General features: G+C 42.2%; 2 pseudogenes; both read right to left on the reverse strand.

Annotated features, from left to right (window-relative positions):
- Positions 1-8886: 8886 nt before the first annotated feature.
- Positions 8887-11682, reverse strand: LOC150066357 (golgin subfamily A member 2 pseudogene; annotated as a pseudogene).
- A 9112-nt stretch (positions 11683-20794) lies between these two features.
- On the reverse strand, positions 20795-21758 carry LOC150066358 (breast cancer metastasis-suppressor 1-like protein pseudogene; annotated as a pseudogene).
- Between the last annotated feature and the right edge of the window lie 4719 nt (positions 21759-26477).

A 26477-nucleotide genomic window follows, 5' to 3' on the forward strand; every position in this document is an offset into this window, starting at 1 on the left:
AGAGAGCAGTCCTAAGCTAAGATGGAAGGGCCACTGGGCCCACACTACCAATAGGCATGATTTTATATATCTCTCAGTTTTAACTTTGTTTTATTTCACATTGATCACAGTAACTAGTTCTAACATTCCTCCTGTGTACAACCAAACACAGACTACTAGATTAGTAAAGATTTTCTGTGTGTGGGATGTTGGAGAATTAGTGGTGGAGGATTTGTGGAATAGTTGTGAGGCTCCAGGTTTAGTGTGTGTGTGTGTGTGTGTGTGTGTGTGTGTGTCTGTCTGTCTGTCTGTGTCTGTGTGTGTGTGTGTGTCTGTGTCTCTGTGTGTCTGTGTGTAGATGTTTGGTCTTGAACTTAGGGCCTGGATGCTGTCCCTGAGCTTTTTGGTTTTGTTATTGTTGTTGTTTTATTTTTTTCCCTGAGCTTTTTTTATTATTAAAGAATTTATTAACAATGATTTTACATCATATTTCAAATGACATATTTAACAAACAAGTATTAAATAAGGGAATCCCTGTATACAATCACTGACACTTAGATTTTAGAATATAATTGAAATTAGGCTGAGAGTTTGTATGTCATAGATACATATTAATCTATGTAAGCAAACATTATATCTATAGAGTCATAAATTTTTTCTATGTAGTTGTGTTTATATTTCCAATACAATGTCCATAGCGTTGAGTATGCAAATAGTGAGTCCTTGCTCTTGTATTATTTGGATCTAATAGCCACATATTAAGGATACCATGCGCCTTTTGTTCCTTTGGCCTTGACTTGTCTCACTCAACATGATTCGATCTAGATTCATCCACTTCCCTGCGAATGCCATTATTTTATCTTGCCTGTGGGCTATGTAGAATTACATTGTGTGTGTGTGTGTGCATGTGTATATATATATATATATATACATACACACACACACACACACACACACATATATATATATATATATATATATATATATATATATATACCACATTTCTTTGTATATATTCATCTGCAGTAGGCCATTTGGAATGTTTCCATTGCCTGGCTATTGTGAATACTGCATAGATGAACATAGCCGAGCAGGTGTCCTTATCATATCCTGGATTATGATGTTCAGGATAGATGCCCAAGAGTGGTATGGCGGGATAGTAGCAAAGGTTTATTTTCTGCTCTTTAAGAAACCTCCACACTGTTTTCCAGAGTGGTTGAACTTGCTTACAGACCCACCAGCAATGCAGTAGGGTTCCTTTTTCTCCAGAATCCTGCCAACATCTTTCATTGAGTTCAAAATCTTGGCCATTCTTGTTGGGGTAAGGTGGTATCTTAGGGTTGTTTTTATTTGCATTTACTTTAGGACCATGAATGATGAGCATTTTCTATATGCTTTTCTGCCATTTTAACCACTTCTTTTGATAAGTCTCTCTTTAGTTCCTTTGGCTATTTAGTGATTGGTTTGATGGGTTTGGGGGGGATTAGTTTTTTGAGTTCCCTATAGATACTGGATATTAAGCATTTGTTTGATGTATTATTGGTAAATTTCTTTTCTCAGTTGATTGGCTGTCTTTCTACTTTAGTAGGTATGCTTTTATCTATGCAGAAACATTTATTGTTAGGTCATCCCATTTACCAAGTCTCTCTCTAATCTGTTGTGACCCTGGGATTTGCCTGTGCCTGAGTTCCAGTGTCTCTCCAATTGTATCATGTAGCAGTTTTGAAGTTTCTAGTCTGAGACTGAGATGTTTGATCTATTTTGAGTTAATGCTCATGAATGATGAAAGGCTAGGGTCAATTTTTAGTTTTCTGCATGTGGCTGCCCAGTTTTGCCAGCACCAATAATTGAATAGGGTGTGTTTGTTTCACTGTATATCTTTAGCTTCTTTGTCAAATACAAGTTGACTGTAGGGATGGGGTTCTATTTCTGGATCTTCTATTCTGTTCCATTGATCTTCTGGTCTATTTTTGTGCCAATACCATGCTGTTTTTGTTATTATGGCTCTATAGTAGAGTTTGAAGTCTGGTATTGTAATACTACCTGCATTGCTCTTTTTGCCTAGAATTGTTTTGGCTATTTTAGGTCTTTTCTTGTTCCATAGGAACCTTTGGATTGTATCTTCTATTTCCATAAAGAATGTCTTTGGGATTTTGATGGGGATTGCATTGAATTTGTATATCAATTTTGGTAGTATGACGATTTTCAGTATATTGGTTCTCTCTATCCATGAGCATGGGATATCTTTCCATTTCCTAGTGTCCTCTTTAATTTCTTTCATTAGGCTTTTATAGTTTTCATTAAATAATTTCTTTACATCTTTGGTTAATTCCTAAGTATCTTATTCTTTTGGGGGCTATTACAAATGGGATCATTTACTTGAGTTCTTCTTCTGTTTGTGTATTGTTGCCGTACAAGAAGGCTACTGACTTTTGAAGGTTTATTTTGTGTTCTGCCACTTTGCTAAAGTGGTTTATTAATTCTAAGAGTTTGGGAGTGGAGCTTATTGGGTCACTCAGTAGAGGATCATGTCATCTGTGAATAGGGAAAGTTTAATTTCTTCTTTCCCTAAGTGGATCCCTTTGATGTCCTTCTCTTGCCTTGTTGCTCTGGATAAGGGTTCCAGCATTATACTGAAGAGAAGTGGAGAGAGTGGGCATCCCTGTCTAGTTCCTGATTTTAAGGTAAATTGTTCCAGTCTTTCTTCATTTAGTATAAACTGGTTGTAGGTTTTTCATATATGGCTTTAGTTGTTTTTAAAAATGTACCTCTCATTCCTATTTTTTCTAGTGCTTTCAACATGAATGAATGTGGTATTTTGTCAAACGCCTTCTCTGCATCCAGTGAAATTATCATATGATTCTTATCCTTAGCTCTATTGATATGATATTACATTAATTGATTTGTGAATGTTAAACCAGCCTTGCATCCGTAGGATGAAGCCTACTTGATCGTAGTGTATAATTTTTAAAATTTGTTTCTGGATTCTGTTGACTAGTATTTTATTGAGGAGTTTTGGGTCTGTGTTCATTAGAGAGATAGGTCTGTAGTTCTTTTTTTTGTTGGGTCTGTCCCTGGTTTGGGGATGAGTGCAATATTAGCTTCATAAAATGAGTTGGGTGTTGCTCCTTCTGCTTCTATTTCTCAGATTTTCAGGAGTAGAGGTATTACTTCATCTTTAAACATCTTGTAGAATTCCGCAGTGAAACCATCTTGACCTGGACTCTTTTTGGTTAGCATTTCCCTGATTGCTTCTGGTATGTCATTGTATGAAATTGGTGTGCTCAATTTGCTTACCTATTCCTGGTTCAATGTGTCTAGCTTATATTTATTTAAGAAACCATCCATTTCTGCTAGATTTCCTGATTCTTTGAATATACGCCCTGGTATTACTTATGGACTGAATTTCTTGGATCTCTGTCATGATTGTTCCTGTAGGGTCTGTAATGTTGTTTGAGTTTCCTTTCTCCTTTTTGTTGATTAATATTGTCAGGGGTCTGTTAATTTTGTTGACTCTTTGAAAGAACCAACTTTTTGATTTATTCATTTTTATGTAGTAGATCTTATTTCATTCTCTGATATTTCTGATTTTTTTGTTATTTTTGTCCTTTTAGTTGTTTGAGAATTAACTTTTTCTTAGTCCTCTAGGTGCTTCAATTTCTTCTTTAGGTTATTTACATGCCCTTCTTTTTAATATGGGTTTCTAGTGCAATAAATTGGCCCCTTAAGAACTGCCTTTGCCGTGTCCCATAAGTTCCTTTGTGATGTATCTTGTCAATACATTCAAGAAAGTTTTGAATATCGTCTTTGATTTGTTCTGTAACCCAGGAGTTATTGAGAAGTGTGTTGTTCAGCTTCCAAATGTTTGAATGTTTTACACCTTTTACTATGTTGTTCAGAACTGATCTGATTCCACTGTGATCAGATTGAGTGCCTGGAATTATATCAGTCCTCTTGTATCTGCTTAAGTTTTCTCTATGAATTATCATATGAACTAGTTTTGAGTATGTTCCATGTGCTGCTGAGAAAAATGCATAAGGTTTTGGTGTTGGGTGGAAAACTCTGTGTATATCTGTTAAGCTCAGCTGGGCTATGGTGTCATTTAAGGGACAGTGCTCAGGCCCTGAATGAAAGCCCTAGGATTGACCCAACAAAAAAAAAAGTAAAAACTTTCCATGAGTGGATCTAGCTGGACTTACCAGTTCCTTTCTCCACCCTGCTTTATTTCATCTGTAAAGAAAATGGGTGGTTTAAGGGTTTTCCTAAGGTTTTGGTGACTAAAACCAGTGTTCTTAAAATACACATCATCATTCTACAAGTTCAGTCTACTCACCTGCCAGCCTGCCCAGCCCTATTCTCTCCTCTTCCTCCTTGGTGTGCCAGCTGAGCTGTCAAGTGAGTTCCAGGTGCTGAGGTTTAAACCCCGGGACGGCCAAATGAAAGCCATGTAAGAAGGATGGAAATACTCATAGGGCATTAAAATGCTGTCTTAAAAAGGGTGAGGTGGCAGATACCTGTAATTTTAGCTGCTCAAGAGGCTGAGATCGAGGTTCAAAGATCCCCAGGAGACTCTTATCTTCAACCAACCACTCAAAAATTGGAAGTGGCCCTGGGGCTCCAACCGGTAGAGCACTAGCCTTAAGCAAAGGAGCTTGAATACAGCGCCCAGGTCCCAAGTTCTATCCCCAGAACCCCCAAAAATGCATTTTTAGAAAAACCTGTTAGTAATTTCTAGAAAAGCAGCAAAATATAGAAACAACAGAATTACAGTTGTGGGTTCTTAGCTCACTTTGCCAAGACTCCATGGTAAGATCCTGGTTTACAGGGAATCCCTGAGGTTTTATTTCCTCAAAGGCAAAACAAGGAAGGTCAATTTCACCACCTCCTCACAGGGAAGACACTCTCCTCTCTAATCATGATCACAGTGCATTGTCAGAACCCCACCGTGGAAAATAATGATTCGATCTGCATCTCATCCTGTAGCAGCTGAAGGGCATTGTACTTTTACCCTTTTGGTGTACAGTTGATCTAAAGCTTTTTACTTCTCTTACATCTCATGAAAGAAATGTTGCATTCGAATGCTATATTAAACATGGCACTTTGTTTTTCTACTTACTGAAAGGACTATTGAAAGGAATGGCTATTTCTGCATGGACGCAAGTGTTATCAAGTTTTCTGAGAGAATATTCTTTCCAAACTCTTGGCATATTCACCCCCATTCTGTGTTGACAGCCTTCATCTTGGATCATCCACCAGCCACTACCAGCCCCAGTTGCCCATTCCCACCTAAACTGCATGTACCCCCAGCCCCAACTGCATCAGCAACATGTTGCTGCCTTAATTTGGGTGCCCATCCTGGTCACACACTGTCTAATGTCTAGCTGCGAAATATGTATTGTCCCAGCTACGTTCAAGATATAGAATGTTTTTCCTGGCTACACTTCGACAATAGAATGTCCTGCCCTGGCTCTCTGCTCCTTCAGTGTCCAGCTGCGACTAGAAAGATTTCCTGCTCCAGTCCCCTTCTCTTGCCTTCAGTCTCCATGGTATATATAACTGTCCTCCATGCCAGAGAGAGTGTTGCTAGTCTCTATCTCAAGAAAGCTATCCTGTTAGCTGTGGCTGACAATCTTTTCTTCCTTCGATGTGACTGTGTGTCCCTGTGGTATTCCAAGCTGGTGCTTACACTAACTTGGGTCTTAAAACTTTCTACTGGTGGCAGTCTTATTTAGACCTAAGCTCTTTCTTTAGCCACTTAAGATGAAATGTTCAAATCATACTGAAAGAACCACCAAAAAAGAATGCAACACTAGACAAACTCCATCTGTGCTGAAAATCCTAAAACCACCTGAACAATGCTTGAGTTAGTTGAGCTTCTGCATTTTATTCGCTCAGTAGAAACATTTTTTTTGATCAGTTGTAGGGCGGTACCTCTGGGCCAGGACACTGACCCTGAGCTCTTCAGCTCAAGGCCAGTACTCTACCAATTTGAGCTATAGCAACTCTTCTGTTTTTCTGGTAGTTAATTGGAAATAAGAGTCTCATAGACTTTCCTGCCTGGGCTGACTTTGAACAGAAATCCTCAGACCTCAGCCTCCTGAGTAGCTAGGATTTCAGGTATGAGCCACCATGGCCCAGCTTTAGTGGCATATATGTATTGCATATATGTAACCAATATCTATCTATCTATCTATCTATCTATCTATCTATCTCTCTGTATATCTTTACTTATTTTGCCAGTTCTGGGTCTTGAATTCCGGGCCTGTGCACAGTCTTTGGACAAGTTTTGCTCAAGGCTAGTGTATGTCACTTGAGTCACAGTGTGACTTCCAGCTTTTTTTGTGTATGTGGTACTGAGGAATCAAAGCCAGCGCTTCATGCATGCTAGGCAAGCACGCTAACACTAGGTTATACTCCCTGCCCATGTGAAAATATTTTTAAATGATTTTTTTATGGATGTGTGCTTCTCATGGGACTTGAACTCAGGCCTCGCCAATGTTCTAGTTTTTTTTTCCCTTTAAACTCAAGCCTATCATTTTACCACTTGAGCTACAGCTCTAGTTAATATTTTTTGGTGGCTAGTTGGAGATATATAGCCCGAGGGCTTTTCTGCCTATGCTTGCTTTGACACCCAATCTTCAGGTTCTAGCCTCCTGATTTACTAAGGTTAACAGTAAAAGACATTTGGTTAAAATGATTTTAAATTGTGAAGTAACCATAGATGATGTATTATGTATCTTCTCTTTTGCTCCCTCTTGCATCTCCGCCTGGGTGATGTCCCTGAGCACTTCAGCTCAAGGCTAGAGTCATACCCTTGAACCAAGCCCCACTTCCCATTTTCTAGAGGTTAATTGGAGATAAGGGCCTCAGGTCCTTTTGTGCCCAGGCTGGCTTTGAACCTTGTCCTACAAGTTGAGCCCGGCATCATCTGCTGCTTCTAACAATATTTAGTTTCCACTGTCAGGAGCCAGAAGCTCATACTTGTAAGTCTGCCTACTCAGCAATTTGAGACCTGAGGGTGTCAGATCAAAATCAACCATGGTGAACGAATCCAACAGACACTTCTCTCCAAATAAATAGCAAAAAGCTCAAACTGGAGGCAAAAAGGCCCAGGGAGGTCAAGATTCCAGTACCTGCTCAAATAGGACTGAACAGCGCTCTTCTAAAGTTCTTGTCTCAGTCACATCTCAGGAAAATACAGGAATTCAGCAATTAATTCTTAGGGCTCCACTGAACCAAAAAAGAGGGTGAGAGGGGCCATTTTAACTTCAGCAGGCTACTTTGACTGTATTTGAGAGCTTGCAAAGAGCTAGAAAAAACAGTCCTGATCAGTTTCATTCTGATGTTAAGTGTAACTTGATTCAAACACTTTCAGGAGCCTGTTAATGAATATATATACACATACATACATAATTTCTGGAGTCAGAGGCCACAGGAAAGAGGAGAATTGCCCAAAAACAGACTCTGTAAGTGACAAAGGGGTTCCAGAAATAACTTTCAATTTTTATGTGCCTTAAATCAGGAAGATGAAAACAGGAGAAACTAGAGAAGATATTTTATTCAATAAATAATCATTACAGGGCTGGGAGTTTGGCCTAGTGGCAGAGGGCTTGCCTAGCATGCACAAAGGCCCAAGTTCAATTCCTCAGTACCACATACATAGAAAAAAAAAACCAGAAGTGGTGCTGAGGCTCAATGGTAAAGCTTCTAGCCTTGAGAAAGTCCAAGGACAGTGCTCAAGCTCTGAGCTCAAGCTCAAGCACAGGACTGGCAAAAAAAAAAGAGAATCACTACAGTATGTTTCACTGAAAAAGGTTGATATGTAACATTTTAAACATTTATAATTCCATATTCTTTTCATATTACAGTTCTTTACTCCATTTGATAAGAGTTCATTTTCTACTCATAGTATTTATCTTTCACAAATATTCAATGTTAAGAACCGTTTTTCCTTTTCTAAAATTTTTGCTACTCATCTCAAAAAACCCATTGTGGCATTTTAATATTCAAACAAGAAAATACATTCTTGCTGGTATAATGTGTAATTGTAAATGTAGTGAACTCAGAAAATTAAAAAGAAAAGCAAGAGAAAATGTTATTTATTCAAGAAATAATATAGAACATATTGCTGTATGGTTTACTAAAAACACTGACATGTGAGATATTCTTCTATAGCACTTCTAAAATTCTATGTTTTTCATTTAGGATTACAATTCTGTAAACAATTTGGAAAGTGTTTTCAATGACAGCACATCTACAATTTTTAAACTCACAGTTTGTCAGTTTTCTAAATATGTACCATTAAGAACATTGTGTCTCTGTCTCTCTCTCTGTCTCTCTCTCTCTGTCTCTCTGTCTCTGTCTCTGTCTCTGTCTCTCTCTCTCTCTCTCTCTCTCTCTCTCTCTCGTAAAGTTTTTACTATTTGGTCATCTCAATATATTCCTCATGGCATTATAATATTCAAACAAGACTATTTCCATTGCTCTTATAGCTTAGTACATTATGAAAATGTGCCTAACTATACAATAAGTGTACCAACTTATTACATTAAATGATTAAAATCATGTATATAATACTGTCATGTATAGGTTTTTTGAAAAATAGATAATATCAGGGTATGAAGTCAAGATATTACTACATTATAAACCATTCCAATAATTAATTAATATCAGTGTCATCCAATATTAATATGAAGCAAGGTCATTGCTCCCAGCTTCCTTTGTAAAGGATTCACCTCTTATAATAACCCTGACCTGGGCCTGTTCCCTGGAACCCATAAAGTCTTAAGACCTGCCTTGATATGGACACCTCCCAGCAGCCTCTGCTCTATCTGACCTGTGGTTAACCCCCCTTTCCTGACCAGTCCATTAAATTAAACTCTCATGCCCATTGTATCTTTGCAGTATCTAGATGGTGATTATGTCAAACACATCCTTTGCTTCAGCCTTGTAGAAGAAAGGGAGGCAGGACTCTTGGCCCAAGACTTCGGGGTCTCCGTGGGCTTGCACAGCAGGCAGCAGCTGCACAGGAGGCTCTGCAGTGGGATTCTCCAGGGGCCCAGGGGCCCCAGCCTCTTCACGGACAGGTGCCAAGTTTTCTTCAAGACACACGCCTTCCAACTCTTGCTGGACCTTCCTGACTTCCATCTTCAGGGGCCCCGAGAGGTGTGAGGGGGCCTGGGCAGCAGGGTCCGGGGAGGCTGCCAGCATCTTCTCCTGGCACTCTGTGCCCTCCCCTGCAAGGCACAGCAGCAGCTCCTGCAGCTCCTTCTTCTTCTTCCTCTTCTCCTGGGACAGCTGGCTGACACACTCGTCTTTTTCCTGACACAGCTTCTCCAGGACTCCCATCTGCTCTTTGTAGGAAACGATGGTCTCTTCCAGGGCGCTCACGTGCTGTGCCAGCTGGCTGCAGCGACGCTGGAGGTCATCCATTGCACACTGGCCATCCACCTGGGCAGCCAGGTCTTCGTGGAAGCAGATCTTCAGCTTCTTGGGCGCCTGCGCTTCCTCCTTCCTCTTCCCAAACAAGCCATGGATCCAGCGCTTGGGGAAGAGGGCCTGGCCCTCCAGATTTCTCTGCCACTGTGCTGCCAGCTGACTCAGGCAACCACAGCGGGCCTGCTGCTCCTGCAGCTGCCGGCTGAGCCTCGCCTTCTTGCACTCTGCAATGGACAGTGCTTCCTCGTAAAAATCACACATGCTTTGGGGGTTGTCCACCTCCTCGGGGACAGTCCCATCGGGGGCAGTCGCCTCCTCACCCTCGTCTTCTTCTCTGCGCAGGCCTCCTCCTTCCCTGGGAAAAGCCAGGGAGCTCAGCTGGGCCTGAAGCTGTGCATTCTCATGTCTGGTGGCTTCCAGGCACTGCAGAGTGTCCTGGAACTTGTCCCTCTCCATCTGGGCCAGCATCTTGCTCTGCACCTGCTCCTGCTGCAGCTGCTCCAGCAGGTGGGTCTGCCTCCGCAGGTGCTGCTGCAGGGCCTCCTTCTCGGAGCTCAGCTGCTGGCTGGAGGCTCTGTGCTGTTCCCTCGTGGCTATGAGCTCCTGCATCTGGGCCAGGTTCTTGTCACGCAGATGCTGCAGCTCCTCAGCCACTTGGCTCTGCAACCCAACCATCTCTTTGTCTTCTCCCAACTTCTCCTCCAGATTGGCCAGCTTCTCCTGCAGGGTTGTCTTCTCCTGCTGCGCTGAGTGCAGGAGGCTGGCCAGCTCCCCCTTCTCAGCGCTCAGCCTCTGCAAGGCATCCTGCAGCTGGCCCAGCTGTTCCTTGAGCTCTCGGTTGAGCACCAGGGTGCATCTCATGGTCTCGGCTCCTTTTCCATCGTCTCCAGGATCTTGCGCCGATCCTCAGCGTGCTGATCCCACTCCTCAGCCTTCTTCTCCAGGATCCACAGCCGCTGCTGCTGCTCCAGGTACTGGAGACTGAGGCTCTGGTTCTCCTCCACCTGCATGTGAAGCTGCTCCTGCACGGTCTTGAGCTCCTGCTGCCACTGCAGGGCCTGGGCTTGCAGCTGCTGCTCAGCCTCACATGGGCCTGCGGGGGGCGGCGGGGGCTGCAGCTCTGACAGCTGCTTTCTCAGCTCCACCAGCCTGCTCTCCAGCTCCCCAACCTGCCCCAGCCCCTGCTCCTTCTCCTCTCTCAGCTGGCTCACCTGTTCTGCCAGCTGCTGGACCTTCTCTTGCCCCGTGCACCTCTCTACCCTCAGGTCCTCTGCAAAGGTGTCTCTCTACAACTGCAATGCTCTCACCATCTCTCTCATGTGGTTGAGTTGACTTTCCAATGCTGCCTGCTCCTCTAGTGCCTGCTGGCCCTCGTGCACTTGGATCTTCATGGCGGCCTTCTCGGTCAGGAGTTCTTCCAGCCTCTCCTGTAGCACTGTGTTCTCGTCCTCCAGGTCTTCACAGAGTCTTGCCTTCGCCTGGAGCTGCAACTTCACACGGTTCAGGGCTTTCAGGAGCTCTATGTTGTTCTGCTCGGCCTCCATCTGCTTGGTGCAGTCTGCAGACAAGGTCATCTCTAGCTCTGCCACGCGCTGCTCTGCAGCCTGCAGGCGGCTGGTGAGCCTCTCCTGCACCAGTGGTCTTTCACTGGTCACCTGCTGCATGTGGGCCAGGGCAGACTGCAAATCCCATTTCTCTGAGCTCAGCATGTGTATGCACAGCTTGTGCTGCTCCAGCTCTGCTCTCAGGGCTTCCTGCAGACAGGCCATCTTCTGGTTCTCCTCCCTCTGTTGATCTTGCAGGTCTTCCTTCTCTTGGTTCAGTTGTTGGATGTCTCTATACAGCTGCTGGATGTGTGTGGTGCTGGAGTCCAGGGCAAGCACCAGGTGCTGGCATTGCCTTTCCAGGTCCTCGGTGTGACTATGACCTGTGACCCCTTTCCCTCTGGCAGCTGTGACAGTGCTCATTGGAGGGGGAGGCTCAGGGCATGTGTGGTCTTGGGCTGCCCCCTTGAGTACAGGACAGTCCCCAGAGGTGTTTGTCTTGGGTTTACCTCCCTCTCTAGTGTTCTTCTTGTTCTTGGATGCTGCAGGTCTATCAGGATGATTTCTCTGCTGGTATTCCTGCAGTATTTTCCTTCCTGCAGCTACCTTTTTTCTTCTCGTCTGCTCAGACATCCCAGCACTGGGACGGCGAAGGTGGGGCGGCCACATTCCCAGGCTCTAAACTCCACTCACTTCTCACAATCACCAATAACTCTGTCTACCTCCAACGATATCTGCAATGTCACCTCGATTTGCTCACTCACCACTCACCACCTCTACATCCCTCAACTCCTGTAGTGGTGTGAGCTAATAGAGGGAATCCTGCTGTTACTGGGCAGCATGGAATGTGGGTGGGACCTCAATTCTTGTATCCCATTGGTCAGAGCAACATGAAAAATTGGAGGTGTGGCCAGAATTTTGTGATGCAGGCAGAATGCTAAAGGCCCACTGACAGTTGCATCTGAACTTCTCCTAGGCAGTCCCTCCCACATGGGGTCAGTTAGGGACCACTCCTACCTGGCAGCCTGCACAGCTCTACTGGGGTCTGTTAATGGCCATGACCTCCATCACATAGTTCCAGTCACTTACAATCCTGGGATGTCAGTTTCAGGCCTCTGCCCTAGACCATCTTGTTCTGCAGATTTTCATGACCAAAGTTCAGGGGATGGGATCTCGGAATTCAAATGGAGAATAAAGAATGCAGACATAACTGTCCATCACTGTACATACCTTCTTGCATTTCACAATTTCCTGCCAAATATCTATGTCTTAAAAAATCTCTTCATCAAGGCCAGTTATAGTGGCTCACACTGGAAAGCCTAAATTAATTTTGAAGATGAACTTCAGTAAAAAGTTATTATTAAGCAGGCCCCGCCACAAGGTCACTGTGAACTGATTCTAAACCAGCAGAGGTAGCAGTTTCAAAGAAAGTAATAAATTACAGACTACTCTCAGTGATTTGAGGCCCTAGGATAAAATAACCATTGAGATATCCTGCCAGCTGTCCTCCAGCTGCCTGAGAGCTTGCCATGTATCCCCTAATCATGATCTGCACACGTATCCTCTAACACTAGCCAATCAATTCATAATACATCAACCCTTTGAGCTAACCCTATAAAAACATTGTACAACAGGAAGTCGGTACTCTCTAAACTCAGACCTGCTGTGTCGGTGTTGGCTGTGAGTCCACGTTCGAGCTTGCAATAAAGAATCTCGTGCTCTTACATCGGATTCAGATCCTTGGTGGTCTTTAGGGACCCCAAAATCTGAGCACATCACCTGTAATCCTAGCTATTCAGGAGGCTAATATCTGAGTATTGCGGTTCAAAGCCAGGGCAGACATTAAAATCCGTGAGGCTCTTGTCCCCAATTAATGACCAGAAAAGCAGAAGTGGTAGTATGACTCAAGGGGTAGGGTGGTAACCTTGATCTAAAAAGCTCAGGGACAACACCCAGTTCCAGAGTTCAAGTCCCATGCCCGATAAAAAAAAAAAATCTCTCCATCAGTCAGAGGTAATTCGATTGAACAAGTTACCTAAAAATGTTAATCTGTGAAGTAATTTGATTGCAATGCTATTTTACACTTGTATGCATTTTAGAAAGATTCTTTGAGATTCCTTGTATGTAAAGTTTGGATTGGGACACAGAGCAAGTGCTTGTAATTTTTGCATGTAGAAAAATTTTCATTAGGGTGTAAACGTATTCTATGTGAACTCAGTCTTCAGGAGAAGAAAAAACAAAATGTTGTCTTCAAAATCAGGCGGCATATTCAAGATGGTGCTGGAAAAGTAGGGAAATCCCCTGCGTTCTCCAAGCAAAAAGAGTTGGGGTTCCAACATGCAGTTCTCCTAAGAAATAGACAACAATAAAATCCTAGCAAGCAAAAAATCAAAGGAATGAAGTACAAGAGAAAAAAAAGAACCAACCCTCAGAATCTGCACATCCAAAGAGTGAATTGCAAATAACCCCTCCACCTTCCCTGGGTCACCACTGCTAAGCTGTGAAAGCAGCCTGATGTCACCTTGGACTTTGGAAACATCAGTGGACCACAGAACCCAAACAGAGGAAATTCTCACCATGCCAGACCTGGACAGCACAGACAGAGACAGGGACCATAGGAACCCTGAAACCAGACCTGGAGAATTCCCACTTCCACACTGCTCAGTCCACAATCAGCACAACACAGTATGGCGTCAGCCTGGCAATCAGGAAACTCCAGAACATAGGTACAAAAATCTTCCACAGAATCACTGGACAGCCATTAACCAGGCCCAGAAACAGTGAGTACCAGGCTGCAGAACCTCCCCCAACACCCACGGGAAAAAGAGCTGGCAGTGAGGTAAAGAGCTTGACCTGGGCCCTTCCCACTCCCACCCCAGAAGGAACAGCACATTTGTGGAGGCCAAAGCAGACAGAATGCTACCTCACACCCCATACCTGACCTGCTGGCCTGGAAGGCCACAGGACCCAGAATTCCCCACAGTATGGGCTACCAGGAGAGAAAGCATGGACTAGAACCCATGCCCTTGCAGAGTTCCACCCCATAAAGGTCTGTGTGCCCCAGCAGCCAGTGGAGTATGCCACACCTGCTGACACCTCCAAAACCAGATCTCCTCTACATGGGATTTCAAACCACCTGGGCCACCAACCCTACTGAAACTGTGAAACACCAGTGCACCACAGCAGCCCAGTAGAGGAGCATACCACCTGCTGGCACTTCCCAAGCCAACTTGCTCATGGTGGGAATTCTAAGCACCTTGGCCACTAGTCCTACTGATACCAGGAAACTCCAGCAAGCTCCAGCAGTCTCCATGGAACCAGGCCGATGGAGCATGCCCCACACACTGGAAACTCCCAAGCCAACTGGCTGTGGTTGGGAATTCAAACAGCCTGATCCACAGGTCCAGGTGAAGCCATGAATCACACACAAGCTCTGGCAACTGGAGGAGTATCCTCTACCCACTGGGATATGCCATCAAGTGCATCACAAGTGGGAACTCAAGCTGCCTAGGCTTCTGGGCCTTAACTGGAGCTGGGAATAGTGTGCCTTCTCCAGCGGCTGGAAGAGCTCCCCCACTACCAGGAGCTGCCAAGTGACAAAGCACATTAGCCATGGGGTTAGGCCACCCAGCAGGCACAAGCCTAGGTCAAGGAAAGGCTGCAACCTGTTGGACACCAATAGGCAGAGCTTGGGCCCCAGTCCTCACATTTTCTGAACCTAAATAGGTAGATCACCAAGAAAGATTACAAGATCTATGGACAGTCAAGACTGCAACCAAACCCAAAAGCCAACATCAATTCAAAAGAGAAGTCCAGTGGGAGTGAAGAGGAAATGGAAGACAAAAGAACCATTAGAGATATGAGAACAGGAATGACCAAAGAAATAAAAGGAAAGAGCACAAAAAAAGATTACAACGGAAATCCAAGACTTAAAAAGATGTAGAGAAAAATACACAGTAGATGCATTGTTAAAAGATCAAAGTAACACTCTGAGGACCATATAAGAACCGTAAACAGGTCAATTTCCTCAGTGCAAGCCACAATTGAAAGAATAAGAAACAGAATAAGTGAGATGGAAAACAGAATATCAGGAGTAAAAGATAAATCAGAGAAGGTGGAGTAGAAAGTCATATAGTAAAAAAAAAAAAAACACCACACAGAAATTACCAAAGGGAGGTCCAAGAATTGGCAGACAAAGCCTAGAATCAAATGCACGTATGACAGGAATCAGTGTGTGGGAGGAGTACCATAATAGAGGGATGCAACATTCATTCATTAAAGATTATTACAGAAAACTTCCCCAGTGTTAAGAGAGAAAATCTCACCCTCATAGCAGAAGCATAGAGAAAACCTAGTACACAGGATCCTAGAAGAAACACTTTTAGATACATCATAATAAAATCATTAGACCAGAGTAGCAAAGAACTGATTTTAAATGCTTCAAAATTAAAGAAAGAGCTATATTAAATGAAAAAAAGATTCAGAATCACTGGGTACCTTTCCATACAAACTCTCAATGTGAGGAGAGTCGAGAAAGGAACCATTCAAGCTAAGAAGATGAACAACTGCCAACCCAAACTCATTTACTCACAAAACCTAGCATTTACATTTGATGGTGAGACTAAAACCTTTCATGATCAACACAGATTACAGAAATTCATGGGCACTAAGCCAGAACTACAAAAAAATACTGGAAAGAGAAATACAATCTGAAGAAAATAATTAAAATCAGGGAACCACATCAGATAGAAGTCAATAGAAGATCAATTTAGTAAGAACAGGAAAAGGAAAGAAGCAAAACACAGGAAAGAAAGAAAATGGTAGGAAACATTACACAGCTCTCTATAACTAAACATTAACAGACTCACCTCTCCAATCAAAAGAAAAAAGAACTGCAGATTGCATCAGAAAAAGCATTTCATCCATTTGTTGGCTCTAAGAGATCCATCTCACAGTCAAAGATAGAAGCCAGAAGTGCTGCTCTGGCTCAAGGGGTAGAACTCTAGCCTTGAGAAGATCCAAGGACAGTGTTCACACTCTGAACTCAAGTCAGCGACAGGCAAAAAAAAAAAGGCAGCAGTAGACATAGTGTAGTGGAATCTGATAAAATGTACTCACTAAAATGAAAAAGACGAAAAAGGTAATTACATGACAATAAAAGGAACAATAAGGAAACATGAAGAGGAAATCACAGTCATCAAGTAATAAGCAGCAAACAATGGAGGACCTAACTACATTAAACAATCACTCTCAGACTTACAGAACAAGACAGACACAAACACAATAGTAATGGTAAGCTTCAATACCCCACTTTCACCAATGGACAGGTCACCTAAACAGAGGATAAGCAAAGAAGCCTCTGAACTAAATGACACCATAAACCAAATGGACTTAACAGATACTGCAGAGTCTTCCACCCAATAACAACTCAGTACATTATTCTCAGTAGCACATGGGTCATTCTCCAAAATAAATCATATAGTTCACACAGAGAATCTAAGCAAATACAAGAGAATTGACATAATCCCTTGCATCCTATCATATCATAGTGGAATCAACCACAGTTCTTAACAAAAAAGCATACTGCAGGAATTACTCAAAATACATGGAGTTTGAACAGCACACTGCTAAATAACAGCTGGATCACAAAACATATTAAAGGCCTTAGAACATTCTTACACGTCAATGAAAATGAAAATATATCCCAATTGAATCTCTGGGATATAGTAAAAGCAGTGCTGAGGGGAAAGTTCATAGTTGTAAGGACACATATAAGGAAAACAGAAGTAGACCAAGCAAATAATTTCATAATCCAATTAGAACAGCTAGAAAAACAAGAAAAAATTAAAATCAAAGCTACTAGATGGAGAGCGATAACAAAGATGAGGGCAGAAATCAAGGAAAAATTATTTTTTTCTGTCATGGGATTAAAACTGTGGGCCTGGGCGTTATCCCTGAGATCTTCAGCTCAAGGCTTCCACCCTAACCATTGAGCCACATCACTACTTCTGGTTTTCTGGTGATTAATTGAAGATCAAAGTCTCATAGGTTTGTAGTAGCTGGGCTGGCTTTGAACCTCAATCCACAGATCTCAGCCTCCTGAGTAGCTAATGATTACAGACGTGAGTCACCATGCCCAGCAAGAAATTAAAGAAAAGATTATATACAAAAACAATTTTAAAAGCTGGTATTTTGAAATAATTAATAAAAGAGGCAGGACTCTTGCAAGATTAATGAATAAAGGAGACTCAAATCAATAAGATCAGGGATACTACCAGGAAGATGCCAAGAAAAGAATCCCATGAACAATATTCTCAGAAAGAGTAAAATATCTAGGAATTAACCTCGTTAATTATGTATAGGATCTACTCAGTGAAAACTGTAGAGGTCTAAAGAAAGAAATTAAGTTCTACTATGCAGCCATCATAACAAAAACAGCCGGGTATTGGCTCAAAAATAGAGCTGAAGACCAATGGAACAGAATAGAGGACCCAGAAATAAAATAAAATAAAATAAAGGAGCCAAAAACATACAATGAAAAAAACATAGTAGTCCTCTGGCTCTCTAGTGATAGAATGATTGCCTACCATGCACAAAGACCCGGGTTCCACTCCTAGGTACCACATACATAGAAAAAGCTAGAAGTGGTGCTTTAGCTCAAGCAAAAGGCCTTTAGCCTTGAGGAAGCCCAAGGACAGTGTTCAGGCCCTGAGTTTAAGCCCTGGGACTGCTGAAAAAAAAAGACTCATAATTTGGCCTTTGAAGTGATGGTTTCTCTGCTTCTCAGAACTAAGTTTCCTTACAACACTATCAATGATTAACCACCAGAAAACTGTGAATGGCCCCGTGACTCAAGTGGAATAAAGCAAGAGCTGTGAATGGTAAAATTTCTTTCCTACCACCCTCGATATTTGTACAATGAATTTATTGTTAAATTTCACATTTACAGATATATTTCTTTGCACCTACTTTTTTTCCCCTAAAACAAATGTCTTAAAAATATTGATAGTGTAGACCCAGGGACCTCCTCTCCCACAGCTTAGCTTGTAGCTTAGCATAACCCTTCCCAGGTCCATTTGGTCAAAGCTGGAAATAATCAGTGGTGGCTCAAGACCTCTTCTCCCTGCTTTTTCCCCTATAAGCTTAGTGTGCCCTGCACAAGCAACACCATGCCCTGTGATTATGGCAGTAAATAGCTAGCTCACACTCCTAAACTTTGGGATGACACTCCTCTGGGAGGGTGTAAACCATATAAGGCTACAGGATCCCCTACAGTGACCTTCAGGTCTGAGCATCTGCTGAGCCCCTTACCTAACATTTGGACAGCAGCCTTAAATCCTAGTCCACCAATGATGAAGCCCCTAGTCCTCACTTCCACTCCAGGATCTCCACCTTCTCTCTGCCCCCAAACCCCACAGGGTATATAGGTTACCACAGACAATAGTGCTTCTTCTCAGGAGTGTGTGAGAAGGGGTCTTGCTGGGTCCTTTGGCTGGCAATGAACTTTCCTTTGTTTTTTGTACCTGTTATGTCTGTGTGGTTTCTGACAAAGTCTGGGTATTATCTAACAAGTACAACTAACTTTATTTCACACTTATAGTATAGTCTTTTTTTCACTTGTGTCTACTGAGATTAAACTTACCCCTCAATTTCCTCTTTTTTCTCCAATTCCTCAGTTCTGCTTTAATTTCCTTTTTCAATTTTTAAAGTTCTTATCATAAAGGTCCAATACTTTCTTAATTAATTCCTAAGTACTTTATTTTCTTTGAGGTTCTTGCAAGAGAAATTGCCTTCTTGATTTCTGCTTCACTCTTCTAGTTGTTGGCATACATGAAAGCAGTTGATTTTTTTGCCCTCCTGAGTCTCGAACTCAGGGCCTAAGCACTATTCTTGGATTTCTGCAGGCTATAGCTCTACCACTAGAGCCACAGCATCACTTCTGGCTTTTTTCTACGTATGTTGTACCGAGGAATCACACCCGGGTCTTTGTGCATGCTAGGCAAGCAGTCTACCACTAGGCAAACTCCTGTTGAGGGTTAATTTTATACCCTGCTACTTTGCCAAACTTTTCATTCAGCTCAAGCAACTTGGGAGTGGAGTCTATAGGGTTTTTGAAATACAAAATCATGTCATCTGCAAACAGGGAAAGTTTAACTTCCTCTTTCCCTATTTGGGTCCTCTTTATGATCGTTCCTTTCCTTATTGCTCTGGATACGAATTTTAATACTATATTAAACAGGAGGACTTCCAGTCTTTTCTATTTATGCGGTACCTAGGTATTGAACCTAGGTCTTTGTGCATGCTAGACTGAACTCCTGGCTTCTATAACAGATAACAGTATATATATATATGTATATATAATAATTTTTCACCTGGCTTCTATAACAGATAACAGTATATATATATATATATAATAATTTTTCACTTAAACACATCTTTTTATTTCATACTAAATTTAAAAATACAAATCCCATTAAAATGCTTCTCAAACGTATATATAAATACTGTCAAATACCATTGGATTATGACATTATGTGCAGTTGCTAAGGTTAATGGGAAACAGAAAAATGGAGTCTAACCGCTCATACTGAATTTCAGAAGTCAGCAAGTGAAAATTTGGCAACTGTCATGTGGTAATCTGCACAGGATGGTCTGCAGAGGTAAAATAGTAAGAAAAAACAATGGAATCATGCAGCCAGCCTGCTTTAGTAAGTTCATTTCTTCCTTGTTACTTAAGTCTAACTATACCAGATAAAAGTGCACAAGATCACTAGGAATCCTTGATTTGGTTGTACCCTAAACATGCACACAGCCTGCTGTATGAAGGGCTTCAATCCTTTGCACTGTTCCTTAGGCTTTGGGACTTCATCATGAATGGAGCTAAGGGGAGAAAGGCCAACACTGTCTAAATTGCACCACATGGACATAATGTATGAAAACACCAAAGACAAAAGTGTTATTCTGGGAAAGATTCAGAGAAATCATTCCTGCTATTTTGGCCCTAGGAATACAATTAGAATAAGGACTTAGCTTGACTCTGAAAAATACTACACATCTGTTCCAAAAGCTGAGACAACCCCAGCAAGACCACAATACTGCCATCACTGTTCACCACACACACAGTGCATCATAAATACAGGCACAAACACCTGCCCTCTAAGGGGTTGCAGGAATACAGATAGAAACATTGTAACATTTGACACATACCTTACTAATTAACACTAAGCATACTTTATAAAAACAGGACACCACCATAGAATCAAGGAAGAGGAGAAGGAAAGCTACTCTACAGAAGTGCTCCTTTTACCTTTCCAACCTACTCGTTTCATTTGAGTCAAACAAGATTTTAAGGTTCAGGCCATCAGTTTTAAATAAGCTGATGACATCTATACAACTTCACATACATATCCTTAAATTTCATTCTGATTAAAACCAATGTACTAGTACAAATCATGTATAGGAAACATTTACCCATCTTATTTACAAACATATGCAATGCTTTTTTAAAATGCAGATCAACCTAGTCATGGTTCCATACAGATGAGACAATTCATATAATTTCTTTAAAAAGAAAAAAATCAGTAAGAAATGCCTACATATATACTTCCTGGTCACTGGACTTAAAAGCCAAATAAATGTAACAATCATGATTAAGTTGTTATCAGTTTCCTAAACTTACATAAATATGAGGTCTACCTAAGAGTACTACCTAGAACTACATATTCTCTTATAATTGGATAGAATATTAAGTTACTGAATACATTTTTAACTCCCAAGGCACATCACACTTGGTAACACTAATAAGGTATATTTAGATAACACTTAAATCACAATTATGAATGTTTAATTGAATATTTTCCTTTCTGTAACTGTGAAATGTAAAGCTTAGATTTGCTTCCATCAGGCCTCTTAAACCAAACTTCATCATGGTTCAGTGTAATTACAGCATTTGTAGGACATTCATCTTTCTTATCAATGCAGATTGTTTGTCCACGTATATACCACTTGCCGTCATAATAAGAGTCTCCCCTCTTTGGACCTGGCACTGTGCAGATGCTTTTCCAGCTTCACAGGCAATTCTGTTTTCACTCTATGTGGACCCAGTGTAGCTATTGCCTTTCTCATTGTCGTCCGGTCTTCACCAATATCAAGACCTTGCAGCATGTAAAGTATATATGGACCTGAAACAACATCTGGCTTCTTATCAGGACTGCAGGGGTCCTTCCTCTTTTTTCGTGACTGAGGTTCATCATTCCACAGCTCTGAGGTGATGTCAATGCTGTGCCTGTCCTCCTCAAGCCTTCTGATTTTCTCCTCCAGCTCACTTTGAACTGTATCATACAGCAAAAGCTTTTCACCCTCACAATGCTGGCGAGAAGCTTGAATTTCACATTCATACTTGTTCTTTACAGATTCCAAGCAGAGCTCTCTGTAGATTCCTGCTACCTTTGTATGAATTTGCATATTTTCTTGTAAAGTTGCCATTGTTTCCAAATATTCTGGTGCTTTTCCAGCTACGACTTCTTGTAGTTTTGCATCCACTTGACTTAATCATTCTTTATAAAGTTGATCTTTCAGATCGGTAAACTGCTTTTCAAGATTGGATATTTTATCTAAGCATTCCATTCTTCTTTCACAGTCGTCACCGTGCATTTCTGAGCTGTCTCCATCCTCGGAGACTGGCGAGCTCTCTGTGTCCTCATCTTCCCAACTGCTCCCCTCATTCTCGACATTGTCCACCTCCATCTCATCGTGATGATTCGGCTCCTTCTCATCCCCTCGGGAATGGACCGGCATTTTCCAGCCGGGCAACTGTTTCCCACTTCCAGAGCCCAGCCTGGCCCCTGCTGCTTTAATGAAGGGCACACCAAAAGCCTCAACCCACCCAAAGTGGCCATGCTAGCATGGAACCCCTCGAACTCCTCCCCGGCCCCAGCCCCGGCCCAGGCCTGTATGTAATAATTTTTTTTCCATCCTTGGGCTTGACTTAGGGCCTGGGTGCTGTCCTTGAACCTTTTTCTGTTCAAATCTAGCACAAAGCAAGCTTTGTTGAAAATGAACAACTGGTCGAAGATGGGGATCATGAGGGAAAATACTGGGAGAAAACCAAGAAGCAGTGACACTGTTTAAGAAAGAAATATATTCATTCCCTGATCTATGTAGCTGTAACTCCTCTGTACAACACCTTTACAATAAAAATTTAAAAAATGCAAACAGCCAAACGTAAAAGCAAAAATTATGTTTCTGGGGACAGAACACGTGCCTCACAAATCATCTAGTACTGAGCTTTATCCACTGCTCAAAGTGAGCTCCCTATGAGAAGAATCTGTCCAGAGTCTGAAAGTGAACACAGCTGTATAAAGCATTGATCAGCTCCTCCCTCAACTATAATTATGATTGGGGTGGAGACATGTGAAAGGACCCTGGGTGCTGCATGTGCATACAAATCCCTGAGGTTTCAAGGTGGAAAGAGATGAACCATTAAAGGTGTATTTTGTTCTGTGGTTATACTTGGCTTTATTAGTTACTTGGGATTCTTGTCTATTTGTACCTAAAGAAGGAAATTACGATCTCTTGTGATGTGAAGGTGGCATTAATCACATGTATGTTTGTATGTGTGTGTGTGTGTGTGTGTGTGTGTGTGTGTGTGTGTGTGTATTGCAGTCCTGGGATTTGAATTCTGGGCTTCACCACTTGCTAGACAGACATTCTACTTCTTAGGTCACACTCTCAGTCCTCATTAGCTTGCTATTTGTAGGGTTGGGGCTATCATTTTCTCCCCTTGGTCTAGCCTCCTCTCTCCTCCTGTCCTCCTACAGCCTCCCACATGGCTAGGATCAGAGTTGTGCACCATCACAAAAATGGCCTTGATCTTAACAAGCCATGGGAAGAACATTTTGAATCATCAGGACTTTTGGTATATTTCCAAATGACACCAGGAAGAAAGTTGGAAGGTCTCCTTTCATCCAGAATCTGAGATTGTAAACAATCTATTGCAATGTATCCAGGTACTTTTTCCACAGCAGAATAAATCTAGGAGCTTTGTTCATAGCAACATACATATCAACACCAGTTAGAATCACACAACAAATAGCCCATGGTGAACAGAAAGAAGTAGACCGATGCAGTTAATTATGACAGTGATGGTAGCCTATGTTTTTTATACGCTAACATACAAAGCACAATGCAGTATAAAATGAAGAGAAACAGCATAAAGACTCATGCCACTTTCTGCCACACAGGTTAAGGAAAGCAAGTACTGGAAGCAAAGGAACACCTCATACTTTGAGAATGCACCTCTTTCCTTTCCCTGATGTAACACTAGTGTGACCTAATCATAAGTTCCTCACCCCCTTGTTTTTTTTCCATGTGTGGGGCCTGAACTGGGGCTGGGCTCTGTTCCTGAGCCTCTGTGTGCTCAAGGCTGGAGCTCTACCACTAGCCCAACTACCACTTGATCCACTGTACCACCTCTGGCTTTTTCTGTTTATGTAGTATTGAGGAATCAAACTCAGGGCTTCCTGCAAGCTCGGCAAGCACTCTACCACTAAGCCAAATTCACATTCCTGGTTTGTCATCGTTTATTAAAAAAACACCCCACAACTTTTATTTGAACTATTTCAAATCAGTGAACATACACTAACAGATGTGCTAGGTATTTTAATTCTTCTAATTATCATTATGTCTGTATGGTTTACTCATGAATGCACCTTGAATGCAGAGGCAGTTGGAATAGTATCTTAGTGTTCAGGGTCCTCCCTACCTGTCTAGGAAAAAAAAATTCAAGAATGACTACTATTAGCATGGCCTGGTCCAATCCTCTGGACTCATGGCAGGATAATAGGAAAATGGGCAGCTCATGGGCCAGTAGTGTGGCCTAGAGGTAGACTATTGGCTAGCATGCACAAAGCCCTGTCTCTCAGATGGCATGTCCTCAGTGTGCTCTCCATGGGGGAGGGGGGAGGCAGCTCCCTGGAGCTCTTCTACCAGGGTGCAAATCCCATTATTGAGGTTTCATTACCTGATCACCTCACCAAACTCCCACCTCCTAAATCCATCCATTGGTGCTCATTTCTGCATTGTTTGGGGATGATACAGCATTTAGACCACATGGCTTTCTATAGAAGCCAACTTATAAGGCAATATTGCAGATTTCCACAGAGGAAGACAGACAGACAGACAGACAGAAAGACAGACAGACAGACACACACACACACACACACACACACACACACATACACATACACGCACACACACTTCTGGCAATTTCATTTCTGTTTGTAAGCTTCTCTCCAACATTCTTGGAAGAGGAAACCATAATGATTGGTTGGCTTCTGGCCTTCATGGTTTTCAAGCACAGTTGGCAAGTTATCACCTTCACTATGACAGATTTTGTTCTACTACCCCTTGCCAGGAATGACCATTTCTCACAATATCATTGATCACACCGACAGAAAAGTTTGAATGTTTCAGACAATCTGTCCACTTTTTCCATCACCTTTCAAGTCCTTCCTCAATCTTCTAGCAGCTACTTAACCCTGAGTAGCCCAGAATATTGGGTGTAGCTGCCCTGACACACTCCCTCCCCTCCCCAAGGTAGCCTGTTTTCAGAGGACACTTCTCTCATGCTACTCCTGCGTGTGTCCTCCATTCCACCCACATGTCCTGCCCTTCTCCTGCTGCCCCTAACCTCTGATTGCTCCTGGAACTCCAGGCCGTGGCCCCCTCCACACACCCATGGCTCTACGAAGGGAATGAAATGTTTCTGTGAATGTTTTCATCACCTTGAACACAATCAGCTGAAGAACGTGCTGAGTGTGAGAACTCATGTGGAGCTCTTGTGGGATGCAGCAGAGTTCAACCCAAGTTGCAGAGGATGAATCTTATGTGGGATGACACTACTAGAATTCTTTCCCTAAAGCTCTGCACAGGTACTCAGGAGGTCCTAAATTTCTTACAGGCTCTGAGAGATTTATGTTTTCTTGCATGAAAATCATGTTTCTAATAAAATCTTGGGTATTTTATATTAAAAAATCTAAGGATTTGGAGCAATTCAGGCTCACTGGAGTGAGCGGGATCAGGAAATGGTTTTCAAATGATTGACTTCAAGTAAAAAAACTAAGAATAGATGTTCCTTATCTATAGAGAAGAGAATCCAATTTAAAGACACTCTGATGTGCAAACATGCTATGTAAAATACACTATGCTTCTGCTTAAGAATGAATCTGACAGCTGGAATTGGTGACTTATGAATGTCATTTTAACTACTCAGGAGGCTGAGATCTGAGGATCCTGTTTGGAAGCCAGGTGAGGCAGGATTTCTATGAGGCTCAATCTCCAATTAACCACCAAAAGAGGGAACTGGAGCTGTGGTTCAAGTGACAGAGTGTTAATCTTGACTAGAAATATTCAGGGACAGCCTCCAGGCCGATTTCACGCTGCAGGATCCACAAAAATGTAACTAAATTATTCAGATTTCATCACAAGTGTTGAAAACCCTATATGAACTTCAAGAAATGAAACAAGAGAGTGTTTTGTAAATTTTATTGTACTGTTAGCAGGTTTTTCCCCCTATTTTTCCCTATTTGTCACAGTTTTTGATTTCTGTACCCTTGATCTTTTTCATGTATTTATTTTGTCAATTGTAGGTATTGAACTCTAGGTCTGGATGCTGTCACTGAGCTCTTCACATCAAGGATATCGCTCTATCCCTTGAGCCACAGCACCACTTCTAGTTTTTTGTTGGTTATTTGGGGATAAGAGTTTCACGGACTTTCATGCCTGGGTTGATTTTGAACCGGAACATTCATATTTTAGCCTCCTGAGTAGCTAGGATTATAGACTTGAAGTATAGGGCCCACCTTGTGCCCTTTATCTTGGATGTAAGTTTATGTGATTTAAGGAGAGGAAGGAGCAACACAGAAACCATGGGGAAAAGGGTAAACTAATTCAGCAGTAATGCTCACTAGACACTATGCTGGAAATGAACTAATCAATGGGGGGAGAAAGGGGGAAGGAAGGGATAAAATCTGGGTGAAAATAAGGAGGGGTTTGTAACAAGCACATTAATCATGGATTGCTGAGATATTTAATTTCACAAGCACTGGTAGTGTCCGACGTTACTCACCTAACTTACTCACCATAGCAAGTATTATAATTGGGGTGCCTAAAGGTATTTATTTGCACAAACACTGCAATCCCAGTACCATCTATTAGATGTAGCACTTACACACCTATACAATTCTCTTTCAACTCATCCTATCTCTCTGCCTCAAGACAGGTCACTTGTTAGGTCCCTGGGTCTGAGGTCAAGTCACACATGGGTCTGTGAGTCCCTGGGTCTGGTAGACTGAGGAATGGCCTGGGGCGGCTCAGCAGGATTCATGGTAGCTTGCTTTGTTGGACAGAGAGTAGTATGTGACCCTGCCTGCCACAGAAGAATGGTAAACGGTTTCAGTTTGCTCTACTTTTTCTGTGTTCATCTTCTAGGCATGCCCTGCCAAGTCCTTTGTTCAT

The sequence above is a fragment of the Megascapheus bottae genome, chromosome 2, assembly GCF_031878675.1.
Source record: "Megascapheus bottae isolate mThoBot1 chromosome 2, mThoBot2.hap1, whole genome shotgun sequence".
NCBI classification, from domain to species: domain Eukaryota; kingdom Metazoa; phylum Chordata; class Mammalia; order Rodentia; family Geomyidae; genus Megascapheus; species Megascapheus bottae.